This window comes from Lepisosteus platostomus, chromosome 18 (genome assembly GCF_059453375.1).
Source record: "Lepisosteus platostomus isolate fLepPlt1 chromosome 18, fLepPlt1.hap1, whole genome shotgun sequence".
NCBI classification, from domain to species: Eukaryota; Metazoa; Chordata; class Actinopteri; order Semionotiformes; family Lepisosteidae; genus Lepisosteus; species Lepisosteus platostomus.
The window spans coordinates 10,812,008-10,833,354 of record NC_142628.1 but is presented as its reverse complement, the minus strand read 5'-3'; the positions used below and the strand labels follow the sequence as shown (position 1 = coordinate 10,833,354).

At 35.3% G+C, this 21,347-nt stretch overlaps 1 protein-coding gene across 3 annotated transcripts in view; it reads right to left on the bottom strand.

Annotated features, from left to right (window-relative positions):
* The window catches only part of LOC148645650 (protein kinase C-binding protein NELL1-like), a 161,768-nt gene that overhangs the window by 77,583 nt on the left and 62,838 nt on the right, over positions 1 to 21,347 (bottom strand). The gene's annotated exons all lie outside the window — the stretch shown is intronic.

The following is a 21,347-nucleotide window of genomic DNA, read 5'->3' as shown; positions in this document are numbered from 1 at the left end:
CTCCCACTGGCATCTGAGATCTAAGGTTGGGAGTTTTAGGCTCACCAAGATACAAAGACTTGAAGAACTCTATATTTTTGCAAAGAAAATACAATTTCTCTAATTGCAAAGGTTCTTATTTCTCTGCCAAAAGAAACAAAGGCTTTAGAAAAGAAGCAAATTTCAACCATACAGTAGCTCACAACCCTCAAATGAAATGCATTAAGATAAACCTTGTATAGCCCTAAGGCCAGTCATCAAAGAAAGCTTTTTAAATGACTTGCATTACCTATTAATGCATAGTTTATCTGCAGTATGCCATTTTGTTTTTCTGGGAGACATAATATTTCAGTGTACAAACACAGGTGTTCATTAAACTCAGCTGTGAAAGGTCTGTGAATAAAAACAAATCGAAAATCCACCAGCACGATTTGACAAAAAAGTGCGTAATTCTTAGGTAAATTCTTAAGGTAAAATGCATATGTGGACGTTAAAAACATTAGAATACATTTTTTACAGACCAAAAAATGCTGGAATATGTCATTTAGTTTGATTTATTCATAGTTTTAACTGCTGTCTAAATAACATAATTTAAGGGAATCTTTTAAACATCCATACAGGTTCTATCATGAATGATAGCAATACAGGTGAAAACAACAGTGTATTACTATTGGTCAAAATACACAGATGACTATTTCTATGAAAGATACTGTATGTGGATGCTATTAGTATAACTTGATTTTATTCATCCACTCATTATCGGAAAGCCACTCATTGGTAAGGATGGCAGAAACTCAAAGCCGATCCACCCTGGACAGAATGCCAGTCCGCTGCAAGATGGCTGCACACATGGCAATTTAAAGATGTCAGTTGACCTCATCAGCATATTTTTGGAAGATGGATCCAGAACAGCTGCTGGAGAAAACCCAATTGTACATTAGAAGAACATGCAAATTCAAGAGCTCTCAGGCAACAGAGTTTTATTATATAAATACTTTTACATTTAGCTATTGTATAACCCTATATAAGAGTGGGGTTTTGGATGTCAGTATGTTTACCTATAAACAAAAATTCATAATTATATCAAGCTACAGCTCTATCAAGCCCTACTCGGTTATAATGTAAACTATAAGTCAAGGAGTTCAATAATACAGTTCTGAGTTGATGATGCAAACAAGTCTGTCCTAGATTAACCATCGGACACTGGGACTAAGAAGGTGGGATGCATTAAAAGGTCATCTGCATGCTCTATATCAATAATGATTTCACTGAATTACACATGGTCTATGATAAAACAATATTCTCAGAAAATAAGTTTATTTTTTTGCAAAGGAGATCTATGTTTACTAGTTATTTATCACCACATGAACCAGACTGTTTGAAAACACCTGAGTTTATCAGTATTCATCTTCCTCCCTCCCACAAGATTTTTACACTGTTGGTCTATTTATATCTGTACTGCTCGATGCCCTGTCTCACAGTGTCCTTCTACCAATGTGTCTACGATACTGACGGTCTTAGTCTCTTAGATCTGCACAGATGCTATCTTCAAATGATAGATTGTAGTAAGCTAACCATATAATTGATATGGAGTCTCTGTGCTCCTGGCAGCCTCTTTTGTGGAATTTGGAAGGAGTAAGAAATTCCTTGAGAATACCAATGCTTTTAACAGCAATCCCTTTCCTGTACAGAAAAATAAAAGATGATTTCAGGAGAAGAAAATGGAATCTCATGTTCTTCTGTATTTACTAATTCTGTTTCTCCCCCTAAATTTCTCCAATATTAAGTGCAGTTAAATAGTTTTTTTTTTCTGACCAACCAGGCACAATACAATACATCTTACAATGATAAGAACACATTTAGAGCAATTGCACTCAGAATAATTAACTGTCACTCAAAAGGCTGTATAGCTGTGGCAAGATCTTAAATCGGCATGCATTTTTTCAACATAATGGCCGCTTTTGAAGATAACAGTATCTGTGATAGAAAGCACTATGAATGCCTGTTCCACAGTAAAACAAGGCTCACCAATACCTAGGTTCTCAAGGTGCATCCAGAAACCAAATGCCACAGTCCACAATGTCATGAGCTCTGACTATTAAAGGGGGAATCATTTTTCCCCCCCATCTATTTATACAGTTGCATTTACCTCTATCACGCTCCATGCAGAGGCCAGCATCTGCATGTTAATATTTAAGAAACTGTGTGTACTCGTGATAAGTGTGTACTTGTGATAACAGCTGACAATACATGCGGTCGAATGTTTTTACAGTACACCATATAGCTGGCAAGGACAAAGAACCTACAAGCTGGGTGTAACACAGACAGAGATTGATGAGCAGACAGATGGTGGTTGGTTCAAAGTTTTCTCTGCTTGGCAAAGGAAAGAAAATTTACCAAGGTGAACAGTGCTCACCAGAGACTCTTAATAGAGGAAGGTGTTTGTCACCTGGAGCTGGGTATCATCTGGAACACACAGACCACACCGCTATCAGCAGTCAAGATACTGTCAGCACTAGCCACCATGCACTACAAAACACAGACCTGCTCAGATAAACTAGGACAGGAGGAGGAGATATTTCTTCTAAATGGCCAACACAAGCAAACACTAATAGAGATAAAACACTATTCTTATAAGGTAGTGGTACCCAACCCCATTCCTAAGGACACTGAATCTTGCATATTTTAGAGGTCACTATCAAATCAAATCTTAAGACAAGGGATAATTTAACAGTGATTAATTAAGCAGTTGATGTGTTAAATTAAGTAACTAAGAGATCATTTAGAACAAAAATGCTAATACCTTTTAGCCCTCAAGGACACGAAATGCCCTTAATTAAACAAATTATGTGCTTAATTGATTAATAAGTTTAAGTATTTCCCATCTTCGGAAATGGGTGGTTTAGGATGAGCTGTAAGACTGAGTGGACTGTATTTTCTGTAGGATGTCTAGAGTTGTGTTTATACACTATACAGTACATGGAAGCATTAATATTGAAATGCATTAGATATATATTTATGGGCATCATTGCCTATAAATAATTTATGTATTGTCTTTATAATATGTAAATATTTACTATAGCTTCTACATCTCTTTTTGAGACTACTTTTACATCATGCATCCTGTTTTGCATACCTTACATTTTTTATTACTGTTATCACAAAGAGTGGTACTCATTAAAAAAAACCTGTCAAACAATTATGCTGCAAAGAATGAGAGGTAGTACTTTACATAAAGTATTTCACTCTGAATATTTCAAGTCAGACTATTAAGGATTCCTCAGAAAGGTACTTTCAATTCATTGCTGTAGGTTCACACAGAGCACCATTTATTTTGTGATCTAATTGTCTTGGTACCATTCATCCCATTTCCATTCAAAAGGCATGCCTAAGAACTGTCTTCATTATCTGTTGCTCTCCAGCTAACACTCGCAAAAATTACCCGACTTTAAATGCACTCATTGAAATTGAATGCTGCACCACTAAGTAGCTGACAATTCGTCATTATTAGAGAACCATAACTCAGGAACCTGGCTTCAAGGGTAACCAAGTAATTTCTGCTCTTGTTCAACAAGAAACCCTTTTTGTAACATTTTCTCTAAGATTGCTGCACAACCAAAAGAACACAAACATCTTTAATCCCTGTTAATTTGTAGACTGTGTGCCTTTTATTTCCTTAACATAAGTTACCATCAGAAATAAGTATTGGTTAAAGAAATTCAAAGAATAACCAGACCTAAGCATCATTCTCCTCAGTTCATTGTAAACACATAGAAAACAACATTCCTATGAGACAAAATATGACAATTGTCTTTAATAAAGATACAGCAAGGAAGACAGAAAAAAAAAACATCATAACAGTCATAAATATATTATAAAGGCAGTAATCTTACAAGTCTTGCTTGTTTTTTGCTTTATTTCTGTTCACTTTTTGCTGGAGGGATATAGAACTTTCGACAATCATACAGAACACAAGACAGAGGAGGAAGGGGGAATCATACTTTGATTCACAAAATGTAACCAGATTTTGAATCAGCCAAGGCTGAAATGCAATAAAACTGATGGTCTCACCTCAATGGCTACTGAACTGCTGCTGGAACCTCAGAATCACTGCAGTCCTGACCACTGTTCAGACGCAGCCTTGTTGTTGCCAGTCAGACCTTGGTGGCAGCATAAATGTGGACTCTGTCATTGAAGTGTGCACAACAATGTACCTATGCACCTGTGTGCATCCCACCACAGAGAAACAAGTTTAAAAAACATAATAGTTTAAAAGGATCTGAAGTGCATCCAATCTCTGTGGTGATTTCACCATCACATCATCGCCTTCAATAACTGCTTCAATAAACAAATCAGAGTCATGGAGCTTATCCCAGGAAGTATTGGGTACAAGGCAGGATACAGTTAATCACTGGGCACACACACAAGCAAGCCTATTTTACAGAAGCCAATTAGTCTACCAGCATGTTTTTGGACTGAGGGAGGAAACCAGAGCACTAGGAGAAAACCCAATTAAAAACACACTTAGAGTAGCACCCCAGAAATTGAACGCTGGGCCCCAGTGCTGCAAGGCAGTAATGCTAACCACTCTGCCACTGCACTGCCTTCTGCTGAGATTTAAAGATGCTAAAAGTTGAAAATTACAAGGAATCATATCTTTATCAGGTGAAAAGGGGTTTGAGGAAAATATGATAAAAAATGCATCCTTGCTGGAGAAAGAAAAGTTTTCCCTTTAACATTTAGCATACAATATCAAGAAGGGAAAACACAATTAATAAATTTCTACATCAATATTTGCCCCAAGGAAGCTTGCAGATATTTTTACACATCACAGAGACCGAAAAAAATCAAAAGATCATGCAACACAGTTCAAGAACTTGAGAGTGCTCTGTTGACATCAGGTGGGAGACCTGGGACCCATGTAAGGGAGTTGTGAAACTGGTCCGTGCTTGAGGGAACTTAGCTTTGGAGCTTGTTTATTGATCAGAATGTGTGACTTTACATCTACCCTGGCCCCCTGAGAGGTGCACTCACAGAGTACACAACAAAACCCAGATTATAATTGAATAAATAAGCATTTGCACTGCCGCACCTTTATGAAAACGTGAGACAGTCAGTCTTGTTCTCTTTCCATTCTTTCTCTATATATTGAGGCTATTTTGCCATGTGACTCAGGTCAGCCAGTGAAGGTACAAGAGAACAACTACAAGTGTAGAATCCAAAAGGCTCTGCGTTCTAAATTGTGACCATCTGGCAGAGGAAACGGACTCTGCCAAGCTGAACAAAGATCATCATGGACTACTAACAGAGATGTCTGTCACCTGACACAGGGTGCAGATGATTAGCCAAAAAAACAGACCACACAAGACTACACAAAACAACAGGACATCAGCACACCTTGCCAAAGGCTGAGTGACCAGCAACAACGTAGACTCAAAAATAAAACATGCAAGATAAAACAATGTGACTGCAACACACCTGCATGACAGGAAGACTAGTCCTACCAGTTAATAAACCAGAGTTCCAATGCAAATGCTTGTAATATTCCATCTCAAAAACAAAATTATGAATAAATCTGTTTCACAATCAAATAATGTGAAAATTAATGTTTCACAATCCAATATTGTGAAAAGTATATCACAGTTGAAAAACACATTCCTTTTTAAAATCCTTTTTTGTGCACACAAAATTGTAATTAGTTTTTCTTTTGCACTTTAAATGCAGAGAAAACCTTATCTTTTGCCTCAGATACAAACAGTATTGAGTGCTTCGAGTACTGTAAATGTGAATTACATAGTCCTTAAAATTTGGTTCTTGATCAAAATTTTAATGACACAGCTAAGGCAAACACATCATTCAAATTGTCATTTAATTACAATCAGGGCTTTGACTTAAGTCTCAAATGCAGGAAAAGTGTTCCTCTTCTGCTATAAAATTTAATTCCATTAATCTAGATTCCCAAATGATTTCAGAGGGCTTTTGTGTCTGTTAAGCGTCTTGCCTTTGCCAAACTGTCCGACCACATTATTGATCATACAAGAACCTCACCACTGGCTTCAGCCTGTTTTAGAAACACTTCATTGTTGTAAAATGAAATACATTTCTCTGTCCTCCTGTGGTTTGAAACTGGGACGCGCTGCATTCCCCCCCCGTTATAACTGATTTCTTGGTTGCCTTTCTTCCCATTTCACATTTTCAACTCTTCCAGCTGTTTTGTGCGTTTCGAGAACAGAATCAAATCCTTTTCAAAATTAAATACAATTCTGAATTTGATAACATGTTCTAAATATTCACAGACATCTCAGTAACCTTTATTAACCCTTAGACAATGCAGCAAATTAGTCTATGCATCAAAGAGTGACACTAGACAGCATATCTGAAACATTTCAGGTGGAATAACACACTGAACCTGAGTTATTGTGTACACTACTCCAAGCACAGCAGATTATTTATCATGATGACACCCCTGCTTTTTGTTTTAAAACCATTAGGCTGAGCAGCAAGTGATATGATTTGTCTTCCACAGTCTCAAATTAAAATACTGTTTTAGCCATTCACGTCCCCAAACCAGACACAGAAAAGACAATGAATAAACTCAATTCATTATTTTTATGGCAACTATATATCCTAATCTTTGGCAATCCTCAACAAGCATTTTACTGATAATTAGCCTCTTTAAATTCAGTTTAGATTATCTGGGATGCCATTTAGGTAACCTACAAAAAAGCTTTCCGTTAACATCTCAGGGAAGTTAAAGAACAGATACCTGTACTGTAATGGTCAGTCGACCTAGTTGGTAGGTCTAACAATTCAAATAAGTAGAAGCATTCAAATACCCTTATGCCTTGAAAGAATCATTGACATAATGAACTTTATCTTTACTGTATATCCTCATCTATCATTTATCCTTCAGAATTTGAAAACAACAGTTTATAGCTCTTACAGCACATTCCATAAAGACTTAATTTCACAGTTGCCCATTTTGAAAAACCCAAGAAACTAAGGTCCTAATCAATCCATGATTTTTGTCTCCATTAGTATTATCTTCTTTCATCAGACAGTGTGATGAAGATATTAATGCAAGTACATGAGCAGAGAGGCCCGGTAATTCCTAAGGCACAGGATGGTATTCAGTGCTAATTAGCATGCAAGGATTGTTTTGACATCTGTTCTAGTAATATGAATTGGGATAACATGCCCAATAGAGGGGGTAAGAATAACTTGAAAAACCAAAAACACGCAATACTTATAGTTCGCATAGATACGTTACATTGTTTGAAGTCAATACATTTTAAGAAAACAGGCAATAATAAACATAATAGCATACCAGAGAAAGGATGTAAGCACAGTAGAATTTTTGTTCAGTTAACTATAGCTTCACAAATCTCTCCTGCCAGCATTCAAAATATTGCTTTCATCAATAATTGATAACAGTAGAAATGTCTACAAGTATGGGTAATTTGTGTTTTATAGGGAGGTATTTTCTTGCAGGGGCATTTAATAAATGGCAATGGGAATAGCTTCTGAGAGTTCAAAGCCTTTTTCTTCCTTAGAGAAAACACAATTCGGGTGGAGCTGTACGATTTTTTATTGCAATGCCATTTCTCCAAAATGGCTTTGATATTGTAACTTTTTTAAATCTGCATTTTGTTAACAAAGATGCATCTCCTAATTCTAATGTAGGAACATGCTCTGTCAGCTCTAAACCCTTCAATATCCCTACAGATCTAATTTAGCTGGAGTTACTGCTGTTCGGCTACAGATTCACATTGTAGGGTCATACTGCATTTACTTAGAAGTCTGTGCCTGAACTCATAATATGAATCCTGAGCAAACATTTTTTTAAAAAATCTACCCCAAACATCAGTTTTAAAGTGGATTATCTTAAATCGGTCACTGCAGAAAGTGCAAGGGCCATGCTGAAGCTCCAGCCTATGAAACGTTTTCTCACAAAAACAAAGGAACCCACTGAAATCAGCTTTATGCTATCTCTACTTAAACTTCTTTGATACCTGCATCTAATTTAAAACAGCATATGACATTCAAAAGTAATACTTCAACTGATTATTACAATGTAGTTGTTTCTAGGCAACCCAATGACTGGTACTTTGTCTAACCAGTTTACTACTGCCAACTTCTTACACAGAATAAACATGAAGAACCTCAGACCATAAACATACTCATATATACAACAAACATCTTTAAAAGCATAAAGAGCTTTTACTTTTTAATGCTTCAGATTCGCATGCTGTTTTTTTTTCTCAGTTCATGTCTTTTGCATTGCTTTGCGTTCCCTGTGGTGTTCAAGGTGAAAGAATAAAGCACAGAAAATGAAACATTTACAACGATTCCTACTTCCATGCTATAAAAAGAACTCCCTTGGTCTTACATAGAGGGTGAACTGTAGTCGGCTCTTCTTTGCCTTGTCAACATGCTTTAATACCAGGCAAGCAAAGAGACTTCAGCTATCATCTGTACAAAGCCATTTGGGTTAACTTCATAAGATATTCACTCAAAAACAATATGCACTTTAGTTTTTATAAAGTACATCTGTGAAAACAAAGATTTCTATATTTTAAACTGAACAGAAAAAAGAACACAAGTCAGTACACTTGTTTAAACAAAACACTTTTCTAAATATATTCTGGGAAATTACCTGTAAAATAACCCTTAAGAATGCTTACCTTGTTAAATTTACCACAGCAGTTACTTCTACATTTTTATTAGTGGTTTTACCTTAGCTGTCTTGGGGTTTCAACATAAATACATTTTGCTTTACTGCGCTTGATCTTGAGAATACTGCTGAATAGTTAGTAGGCATTACTATTTCTTAGAAACATGCCTTATGGTAGTACAGCAACCTGTAGTAAAAGCAGGTTAAAATGTGAAAAATTACATTTCTAAATTTAAAAATGTAATCTCTTCCATACTCACGCTGTATACTGTATAAGCATGCTATCTATATTTGTAGGTTACCAACTATATTTTTCAAATCAGCAACACCTGGCCAGCAATATTACATTTTACCCCCAACAACAGATAAAGCGAAAAGGAGCTGTACAAATTATACTTTTAAAATGAAGAAAATGCTGTGATTGCACCAAACAATATAATTAAACAGCATAACATAACCCGTGTTCTTCTAGGTAAGCTTAGATGTCTCCACATGAATACCCCAGGTATTAAAGTCTGTCACTCCCAACATCTCTCCAGATTTTGTTAAGTTTTAAATTTGATTCAGAATTTATGAGGGGAGACAACTGAAATAATTAAAGTCTCCAGTGTGAGGTGGGGATTAGAAAAAAAAGAGATGACAAGACACTTACTGTACATAATGAATAAAAAAAGAAATAAAGGAAATAACCTTTTCAGCTGTTCCCAACTGGCTTACCTCAATGTACAACATACAGTAGGCAACTGATAAAGCTTTACATTGAATAGCTCAGCTCTTTACCTGGAGAATTTTATTATTCTCTTCATAAGTCAACTAGCCAGGAAAACTACAGCTTTTTAGCTCTGTCAGCCCCCAGGCAGCTTTCGATCGCTCCATAAACACTGCGAGTATTATAAATTACAATGTCAATATGGTCACTGATAAAGACTTTAAAATTGCCAATAATTCTGCTTGTTGAGAATTTTAAATCTACTTACAAATGGGGTAGGTTATTGTTTTTCCACACATGATATTATACCTCCCATCCAGTAAAATGAAAGTACTGTATATACTAACACCTGGAACAACTAGGTTTATGGTTACTTTTGAGATTTCAATGGTGGGAAGCAAAATAGCAAAAACACATTCAAATGACTTTTGAGACATTAGTATTACTAACAATTTGAAACTGATAACTAAGTGTCATTCATGCCGACAATTCTAATTTGCCTTAAACATTTTATACTTCTATGACTTCTACAGTACATCTTTTTCTTCCTCTGTGTGCAGAGAAAAACTGTACAGTTTTCTTGATGCTTTCTTTTCTTTTTTTAAGGGGCTTATCTCATTTGAGGGTGAATAAGTAGTGGGGCTTGTAACTGTTGTCAGACTTTTGAAACAGCAGAACACCCCACATCGTCTCAAAAATCATCCCCTGCTTACCGAACATGAAAGAGTCGGGAGCAGAAACTTTGAAGACTAAAACGCTGTAATGATCCATGGCTGAGGTCTTGCAGAGAGAAAATCCCTTACACCTATCCCTGAGGCCACACAGCAAATGCTGCCCATTCTTTTGGCACGACCCTGAAGAATAACTTTCAATGGCTATATCAATTCAGAACTCTAATCTTCCAGTGATTGACTTTTGAGCTAACCAGATAGATTTGAACCTCAGCACACAGGATAATGAGGTTAAAATATCAATACATTTCTTTACTGGGTAACCAAAACTTTGGATAAAGTGGAATACATGTTTACAAATGACCTGTCACATTAGTTAATCCACTACTTTTACATTATTAAGGCACCTTGGAGAGACAGTAAAAGTACTTTTTGATTTATTTTTAGATTAAAATGCAGGTGAAAAATGAATTCAATTCAGGTTTTATGTGGTATCATGCCCTTTGTAACAAAGTGCCACTGAGTGCATTCACAAATCCTTAACCAGTACATCAGAGTAAATCACAATAACAATCAGGCACAGAGGACTAAAAAACCTCTAAAGGATTTACTATTTATTTCTATATTACTTAAAACAGTTTATAGTTAAAACCTGGATGACATCTCCTGATATGTCAAATGTTACGAAATATGAAATGTCTCTGTTACATAAAAAAGAGTTGAGCAAGGAAAAAGCATATTAAAGGAATTTCAAAACTGTATCTGAGGCATCCTTCACTTTTACAAAGGTAGCAATCTAGTTGCCTCTCCTGCTTTGTTTCCTTCTCTGTGTGCAATTTACTGCCATCATTATACCAGCAGAAGCTTTCTTAACTGCTGTTTTAATTACTAGCTGTTCCCTTTTCCATTTACAATGCATTTGTATCGGTGAGAAATTTCAGCCTACCTAATGAATGCTATTTGCTAGAATTATGGATAGTATTGCTCTTGCCTCTAGGAACAAGTACCACAAAACATGTGATTAGAGGCTTATAGTGACATGTTCAAAGCTGACTATTTTTGCAAAATCTCTTTATTCCCCACAAAACCTACTTATTTCAGTCTTCATCAAGGTCTTTCTCCTGTGATTGTATGTTATCCTGCTGTATAATAGAAGAAAATGACAGAGCTTCATATGGACCTCATCAAAATTCCTAATAATATTTTATCACTTTTGATCATGAGGCCTAGTCAACTAGTTCTGCCTGCTCTTGGTAAAAAAAAGCACTGACAGTACGCCATTGATATATTAAACTTGACTGTTCTCTAGGAAACAGATGCCATTTCAGCTGTCATTTCATATATAATCCTATATAAACAGATCTTTTCTAATTAAAAAGCAATTAGAAAATAATCCATTATAAGAATCCAGCACCATTACACACAATTATTTCTTTTTACGGTAATATTATACTCATAGTATAGTCCATCTGAAACACAATAGTGCTTATCACAAGTGGGGGACAAATGTAAAAAAGCCATTTTATCTGGAATATTTATTGCTACTGTAAATAAAATCTAGTTATTTCAACAGATGGTGTTTTTCTTTTAGAAATATTTCAAATTAAAATATGAAATTCTACAATCTATTGTAGATTAATCCGTTACAGATTAGGCCTATTTTCACTAGATCACAACTCCTCTCTATTATTGTCATTGATGGGTTGAGACAGGAAAGTGAGAAAAAATATTATATTGTATATCTGTATTTTCTACACGCACAAACCCACTCAGTAAATGAACTAAAGTGTAACTGCATTGGCTCTCAGATGTTAGAAAAACAGGGCTAAAGAGCAAGCTGTTTTATTAATGAGCAATATGTCACACTATTGGACATCTAAAAAATCCCGAGCGGTTTACTGTGAGAGCTGCCCTTAAGTTATAGAACTAGTTAACCTCATGCCAATCACACGTGACTGATTTATTAGGTTTCTGTGGAGCCCAAGGGACAAATACTGTTTATAGAATGCTGTTAAGTATCTTAGAAATGATCCGAGCTCTATGCGCAACATACGGCCTTATTTATATAAATTTAAGCAATTCCAGAAAATTTGAGTAACATTTTGAAATTGTACGACAGCTGAGAATTAAAAAGACAAATCAGGTATGCTAACAGTTATGCTATTGTATCAGATCATAAAATATTTGGATAACCAACCATCTACCAGAACGCCTAATTGTGAGAAACAAACTATTTCAAATGCTGTCTTGAAATGTCTGGATTATTACTCAATGAAAGAAGAATTCAAAGCCATATTAAGAAACAGTAACATTGCTATTAAATAGTAACAATGCAGTAAAATAATAAGAAACATCCCCCAAAATGGGACTGTCACATCATATCTGCAATTGGAACCATGAAACATGAACAAATAATCACTATTCTATTAAAACAGAAGTTTGACATTGATAATAAACAGGGATTACAATATTTCATAGATATTTCTTTCCTAGACATTCACTTGCAGTACATTGTCCACTTTGTCACTAAGCTGTAACAGTCTAGAGGTCTATCATGCTTTATCACAGTAGTGATGATATAGTGATAATCTTCTCTGTCTACATGCAAATTCATATATACTGATAGCTTATCTTTAAGCCCTATCCACAGTCTTATATTACAACCTTCAGCAGTGTCAACACTACATTTTAATGGACTAATTTCAATTTTCACATTATTTCTGAAGTGCTACTTAATGTTCCAAATCTATTATTGCAAGACACCAATCACCTGTCTTAGTTCATAGTAGGCAGACGTACACGCAGAACTACACCGAATGCACAAAGAATCTGCGCCATGGTTCATTTCAGAAGTCATTTACTATAAGTCCATAGTGGCTAGGTTTTATGACACTGACCTTTTGTAGACCCTTGAACGGCTAATAGGGAAAAAGTTGTGCCTCACATCATTAAATATTCATGCAATAAATGGCATTTTATTTCTTAATTTTATCTTCTCTACATTACACTATCTCAGAGGTAATTCTGGACTGAATCCATTTTGTGTTGGGAACAAGACTCCCCATTACATTGCAGTTTGAGCCATTTCAGGTTCTACAAGCTCCACATTCTTTTTCAATTTCTACAGATTGTGTAGAAAAGCAGTATGGCTTTTTTATATATTACCTTATATAAAAATTACAAAACATAAATCAAATTGCTTGAAATCTTCACATACAGTACAGTACAGCACACACTGTCCTGAAAAAGTGACTGAAAAAGTTGGATCACACTGTTCTGCAATGGGTTTCCTTTTCACCTCTTGCAGAAATAATTTGTTTAAAAAACAGAGCATTTTTAATACTACATTTAAATTTTGTTACTTTGTTTAAATGTTGTGACCAACTATTAAAGGAAGAAAACATCCTAATGACTGCAGAATAGGAACCTTATTTTGATTGTTCTTGATTAGTTATGGCCACATATGTATGGACCACCAATATATTATACATAAAAAATACAATACAGTACGACAAAATCCCAGCCACGCCTTCTTTTAAGTAATCATTTTATTTAAGAATCAAATTCACATGTGAGAATGTAGGATCTTCAATGTAATTTATGCACTGAATATGACTGACAATATCTTATCCAACAGCAATACAGTAGGTAAACATCTAAGATGATCATATACCAGCATTATGAAAGATGGCAGGATGCTTTCATCTAGGTTAGATCAACTGAGCAAGCAGGCCTACTATACATCAATCAGATTCATTTCCAAACAGTGAAGAACAAATAACAGTAGATCGTGGATAGATGGATAGTGTAGCTTATCAGCGTATACAGTACGTCAGAGCAAGTTTACAAACCTTCCAGAAGCTTCATGAGAGAAGAGTCTAATTTGTTAAAAATATAGAGCAAGAAATATATACTGTATGGGACTAAATATTTTAAAGCTAGAGCAAAGCCAACATTCAAGAGTATTCTTTTGCCCAGAATTATTACAGGAAACATTCAGCTCCTCTTTCTGGGCAAACAACACTCGAGTTACAAGATTTGCAACATCTCAGACAGTGCAGGTGGCAGAAGACCTAATGGCAATTCTCCCACTGCATGCTTTGTTTGCACAGTAGCCTTCAAGAAGCAGTGTGCAATTTGCATTTATAATACATAAGTCTTCTCACACAGCAAGCACACCATTCTTGGTCAAATCACAAATCCTGGTACAACCTCAACAATTTAATTCTCTCCTCATTGTTCCCTCTACTCCCTGTCTCTAGTCCTCCATGAAGACTGAAAGTTGCATTTTCTGAATTAGGTTTGCTCAGTGTTTGCAGCTGCTGCATTTTACAGGTAAGCTGCGCCAGTAACCATGGGGTTGCCAATGGATTAGGATTCTTATAAAAAATGCCATTAAAATTCAACGGCAAGGCAATTCTGACACACCAGTGAAGAATAAATGATTAGCTCAGAAATCATATAAATATCCTTGAGTTACAGGATAAAAGGGAATTCATCTAGAGAAATCTGTTTCTGTGAACTCATATTTCTGCTGCACAACTTGTTAAACTGAAAAAGTTATTATGGATATGAAAATATGATGATCAAAATATTATTAAAATATAGGCCACAATGACATTCTTTTCTGTAGTTTACCAAATTCTTCATCTCCCGTCTCTCTCTAATTGGAAATCCAAGAATGAACATTTACAAAAAATCAATACAGAATGTGTGCTCAGTGGCAAGTTTGCACTGAAAACAATTTGCTGAGGACACACAACTATGCAATAAAACATACCTCTTACATCTACCCCAAGGATAATAGGTTTTAAAGAAATATATGAATTGCTGGTTTGAAAAATTATGCAATAAAGATAACTGAGATTTCACAGTTATTATAAAAAGCCCAGAAAATACTTAATAAAAGATCTGTAACAATGTATATTTGGGTCCACTAAACAAGAAATTCTCATAGTTATTATTTTTAATTGTTTAGTTTTACATCTTGAAACTCTGTTGCTATGCAACTAAAATGTTTTTGTGTATTAATATTTTAATGTGGTGAATAATACAGAAAGTTTAAGAATTGAAAACAACAAAAGGCAAAATAACACTTCCTGTTACTAAACAACCAAAAAAAGCTCTTTAAACAAGTAGGCAAATTAACCTAAAATTAGACTTATTTTTATGTGAAACATAAACAGATAATTAAATTTATTTTTTTCGACAAAATGAGAATATTTTTACTTAAAAAAAATGAAGGTGTCATTTCTTAACCAGGATAAGCAAAGAACAAGCAGGAAAAAAGATATTAAATTTGAACTATGCAATTACTGAGGATGACAATCTGATTAGCTTCTGAGAATACAGTGATCTCATTGCCAGTCTAGCAACTGCAATACTTGATTAAAACCATGCCGGCAAATGTCAGTACCCGATGACCAGCTAAATCAGAAACTGCCAAATTTTAAGGATAAAAAATGTAAACACCTTTTACTAGTGTATACAATTACAAATATTTTAGATTTATTATATAAAAGAAATTCATTTCTGAGTGTAATTCGCAGTACTTTTACCACTTTTGACAACCCACAAGTAAATTCCTTCACTAAAGCAATGCAACAGCCTTTTCCATTGCTATGTTTCAGCTGAATGGTTGCCAAATTAGCAATACTGCGCCTGTCTGAAATACCATTAAATTTACACACTCCACTTAACTAAAAAGAATGAATCTACCAACTAACCTCCATTTCATCAACAGAGGAGGATTATAAGATCCTTATTTTCCTGAATCTACTAGCCAAATTAACAGGAAAAAAAGAGAAGAGAGAGATTTGATCAATGAAACCAAAAACAGAAAAGAATACAAATCTACCACAGCCACAATGGAAGACCAAAGAGAGAGTAACCTGTAGGGTTCTAATTAAGATAATTCTTTCTCTGACCTTTAAAGCAGTAAATTACACTGAACTCCAATAAACCACTTTCTAACAATGACATTTCCTGTTCTAAGAACAAAACAATGTACTGGAATGTCTCAGCAGGCTGCCATTTTCTTAATGAGAAGAGGCTTTAAACTGCAGTTGACACTATGATTTAAGGTAGTCTGATTCGTCCAAATACTGCAATAATAAGTTCCAATGTGTCGACAAAGCAAAATATACATATACGCTGTACACACTCATTTTTATCAACATCTCATTTAAAGAGGAATGAAATATTATAGTCCCAAAAATTAGTGTTTCTAAGTTACTTTAAAGACATACTCCCATGTTGTAGTGGATAAAATGATATGCTAATATAAAGAAAATGTATTACAATATCATCATACTTCAGCTAATCCATCTTCCTTATCTAGACCTGTCTGTCCAATGAGCCCACCCACTGTAATAAAAAGCCCAAACTAAAGAAGCTCTCTTACTGCTAACCTTGTAGAGGCATTTGCAGATTGAACCTTATACGCCAGACATCGTTCAGACTTGTGTTTTGTTGCCAATAGGACTGGCAGCAACTGGTTGGACTTAGTATCCTCAGTTTGTCACACTCCTGAAAATACTGGAACTGGCCAGGTGTCTGGAAACTTGAACTAAGCTGCATCACCCCCATCAATACTAACTGGGGGTGAGAACATGAAGCAGATGAGTGGATGTGATTCCCGCTGTAGTTGTAAGGGGGTTACGGAGATGAACAGAGCTGATTAGCAATGTTAACCTCACACTGAGGTGGGAAGTGTAATTAGAATAATAATTGGAGATTCTGAATTCACAATTAAAACAAAACCGACCCTGAACCACGAACAGCACCACTGGGACTACTAATCATAACACTCTTTAACAAACTACACTTTAAAACCCTCTTCCCCAGCGCCATGCTCACAGTGGAGGTGCCATCACTTTCAGCTCTCCCTGATGGAACACTGGGAACTGAACAAGAAAGCATGTGCTCTCACTGTCGGCACGTTCAAATGACAACCCCGCAGCTATTCCAGCAGCAAGACGCCAAAGTTAGTTGCTAAACTTTTTTATTCAAATCTTCTTTTAAAAGGCAAAATAAACTGCAGTAGTTTCGAAAGCCTAATGTAAATGTAACAACGAATTAACCCCTCTCTGCTGCAACAGGATCACAGAAACACAGTGCACTGTACTGCAAAGAAAGATCTTAGTTTTTCAATTATGAGCCGTAAACACTTCCTCTATTACTCTTAAAATAAATTCTTGTACATGTGTTTTTTTTTAAAAGGCTCTGGTTATTTTCAGATGAACAAAGCGTGTTGTATGACTAAATTTTACAAAGCAACTTGAAGAAGAAAATGAAATAACTTACAGTATGATATACATCTTTAATACATGCATGTATCATAGAAGACCTAACAATACTAAAGTCTCCTCTGGCATCATGCAGTCAGTCCACCCACTGAGGGACGACAGGGCTTCCCGCCAGTTTTAAAGAAAGTGAGACGGGGCATTGTTATTCTGCATACAACGCTGTGGATAATCCCTTTGTTTACTTCCTGGTCTGTAGACCGCCTTCTCCAAGAACACAGTACAGTCCAATGCCATGCTGCGCCTTTGGAGTGTGTCTACTCCACATGAGATAAGGTGTTTCTACAGATTCCAATAACACCTGCCAGTTGGAACTACTGTACTGTTAAAGCAAGTTATTTTCAGAATTAACATTTTCTTTGCAACAAAGATGAAGAATCCAGAGCCATGCAAAAGGTTTTTAGTATTTTTTCTGCTCTTTTTTTTCCCCACAGTACTGCTTGATTGCAGTAATGGCAATTACATACCAATCTGCTCACTGCACACATCAATACTCAATACTATAAAACAGGAATCTTTGCAAGTGCTGGCAAATTTATAAAGACCTTAAGTAGGCTGCAATTTGTTTCTAGTTCTCTCATGCCATCCTGCACTTTCTGTTAACTGACAGCAGTAGCAATTTAATAATTGACAGAATCCTGGTCAAACACTAGCAAAAACTATGTGCACAATACTTCATAGTAAAGTCACTGGAAATACACGATTTACTGTTCAGTATCAGCTCATACACAACTATAAGAATGAGTTAGTATCCAATATGGGAAAAACAACTGTTTCAGCAAAATAATTTCATATAAAATGTGTGCTGAATCAGTAACAATCTAAAACCTAGAGAAGTATGGTTGCATTTTTTTCTCTGTAATTCTTTGAAATAACCAATGATAAGTCGGAACAAAACATTTTGTTTATGACATGCCATTGCATAATAACAATCCTTTAAGTACAAGAAATCTGTTGCAAAGTTTGCCAAGATTGTTAAAGGATTTCAGAATAATAATTAACATGTCACATTTCAAAATACACATTTACCGTTCTTTTCATTTCCTGTTTAACATTTCACACTTCTTGCATATGAATAATAGCCTTTGTATGAGATAAGGATTACACATCAGGCTAAGTTAAATCTTGAAATAAGGTTAAGTAATTGGCATACAGTATACGAGAATGAAAATTCAATCACCCTTTGAGAAGCTCGCTATTTTCAGTGCATTTTGTATGCAACTCTAAGAACTAACACAAAGACTAAAAGTCTCTCATCCATCTTTGCAAAAAGATATCAAAACATATGAGTGCTGCATTGTATAGTTACTTGACAACCACCTAAGTAATGGGAAAATATTCCTTAATTTGCATACATTTTCTTTAACCAAGCTTGGCATCTAATCCTCATACAGGTATGTAAATCTGCTACAGTTTAAACTATGGATGATATGCCAGAACAGATTGCACTTAATGACTGTTTTGCTTGTTATCAGCATTTGTTGTCGTCCCAGTGATGGAAAAAGTAATTTTCACCTATAATAAGAGGCATGCCAAAAATGATGAGCTGTTTTCTTATCGATCCATATTGTAATTTGATGGAATACACACAAGCCTGATTTTCAGTGCATCTCGATACACCTGTCTAATCTGTCTAGCTGCTTACCGACGCCCAAATCGAATGTCTTGTAAGAATCCTTTGAACCACAGATAGTTGACACTACCAATCAAACTCTGCCTGACATGAAGCTGCTCTCCAAGGTTTTCCCTACAGTCTGCAAAAGATTAGAAAGTGCTATACAGTGTGTACCGAGACCCCTGCTTCCAAATTCTAAATTGATACAGATAACACCTACCAAATCATCATTAATACGCACAGAAACATATGCATCTTCATTTATGCATACAGTATTACTGTGAATTAGTTTGTATGATATCATTTATCCATTCCAAGAAGGTTACTTTTGAGCTTCAGATTCAGGCTTCAGATTTAAAGTGTGTATTCCTTAATTTGCATATACTGCATACACAAATTACAAATTGCATGCAAATTACAGTAAAACAATGCAATTATTATAACTGATGATTGATTTCATGATCTTATTCGCTACTGTCAATATCAGATACTGCAGTCATACAAAATACAGCCTTCTATTATTGCTGTTTGTTATTGATAAATGCAGGGTACAAGGCGGGGCTCCAATGTGGATCTAACTCTCAAGCACAATTTAAAGACTACTGCTAACCTACATAGCATTTCTTTGAAATGTAGAATGAAATCAGAGCTCCTGTAAAAAAAAATACAGAAATGGGAAGAATTTTAAAATCCACACAGAAAGCAGCCCATCTGGACTTGAACCCAGGACCAAAAAGCTGTGAGGCAATAGCCTTAACTATGATGTCATCTTGTTGCAGGTGTAAAAAGAACATTGTAAAATTGTGTTCTAGGAAAAAAAATGAAATATTCAATTTTTCATCACACTAATTAATTTTTGTTAACCGAATACTTTATAGGAACTGGTAACCATCTTTACTATGGTGTCTGAAATTAGAAAAAGGTGTTTTCTCAGTGAAAAACATATTGCAATTAAGTACAGTTATATATGTATATATGCATAAAGGCACACCACATTTTCAGAGTGAATTATACAAGTGAACTAATAGCTACATCTTTTCAGTACATTAGAATGTCATTAGGGCTTAAAATTACAAACCAAGAAAACAATCTTTAATGCAACCTTAGTCACGAATGTATGGAGCTAGGAGCTGGAGAATGGAAGTCCTGCAATGGCTTTTATAAGCGTCTTTAATGCAGAACTGTAAGACAGTAATGTACCATATTCATGTATAATTAAATTAAGACTTTGGACTCGTGCTTTTGAGGAAAAATGACACCGAGGCAGAAACCTTGGCTGTTATGCCAGGACATAATGACATACAAAGTAATTGAAGGTGACCACTGAGTTGAAACTAGTTTATTTTAAAACTTTAATTTAGCCTTGATTGGAAAAGGCAAAGCTATCACTGTAATAACTTAATGTTTAAAAATAAAATCAACAATGAAACCCTCAGGGGAAAGAGATGATTGTTATTTCCTTGGCAAAAACATTAAAACATTAAATTCTCAGAAAATAAGACTTAATTTCACTGACAACAATCCCAACACGTACTGTACCAACATGTCATGAAAATCATTACCTAGAGGGGAAAAAATACGATTCAGATTCAAAGTTAACAAAGTGACTAAAACAAGAAAAACAAAACACAAAAAAAAACTGATCCTTTTAAAGAACACTTACGGGAAATTTAACATTTTAACCTTGGAGTTTATTCCTCTGACAAATATACAGCACCATCTAACACCAACTGCCCCTTGTGGTGACCACTGTCAAAATAAGTAATCAGTCCAGTGTGGTCAAGTCCAAGCACTTCTAAAAGCATTGTCTGCGTTGGGAATATATTTGTAACAGTTTCAGAGCTCTCTGTATTTTCATCCCAGACAACAAGAGAGGGCAAGACAGTATATAAGGAACAATCTTCCCATTAAGACTACTATTCATCTTTTCTGCTGAACAATTTGGTTCCAACCGATATGTGATTTTTAACAGCTTATTTCTTTAAGGGCCACTCCTAAATCCTAAAAAGATTCCTAAAAAGTTTTTGTCATGGGCCAGGGAGGCACTATATTAGGATATTCTCTTTTTTTTTACTTCTAAAGCTATCTCCTATGAGCCCCAGAATTAGGTCAGATAATAAATAGTTGTTTTTTGCAACAATGCTGTTTGATTTATAAAACACTGCATTTTTCATAGCCAACAAAGTCACTACATCGCTATGCAATTTGCACAGATAAGGACTTCCAATGTTTTTCAGCAATAATTTATTTTCATTTTCAACAGGCTTGACATAACACTTGATCAGACACTTCTCATTAGGAGTAAGAAAAAACTACTGCCATCCAGCATTGGTAATGAAGCACTCAATAGCTTATATCATGCTTCCAGCAGCGATTATATCTAAGTTTTAATTTT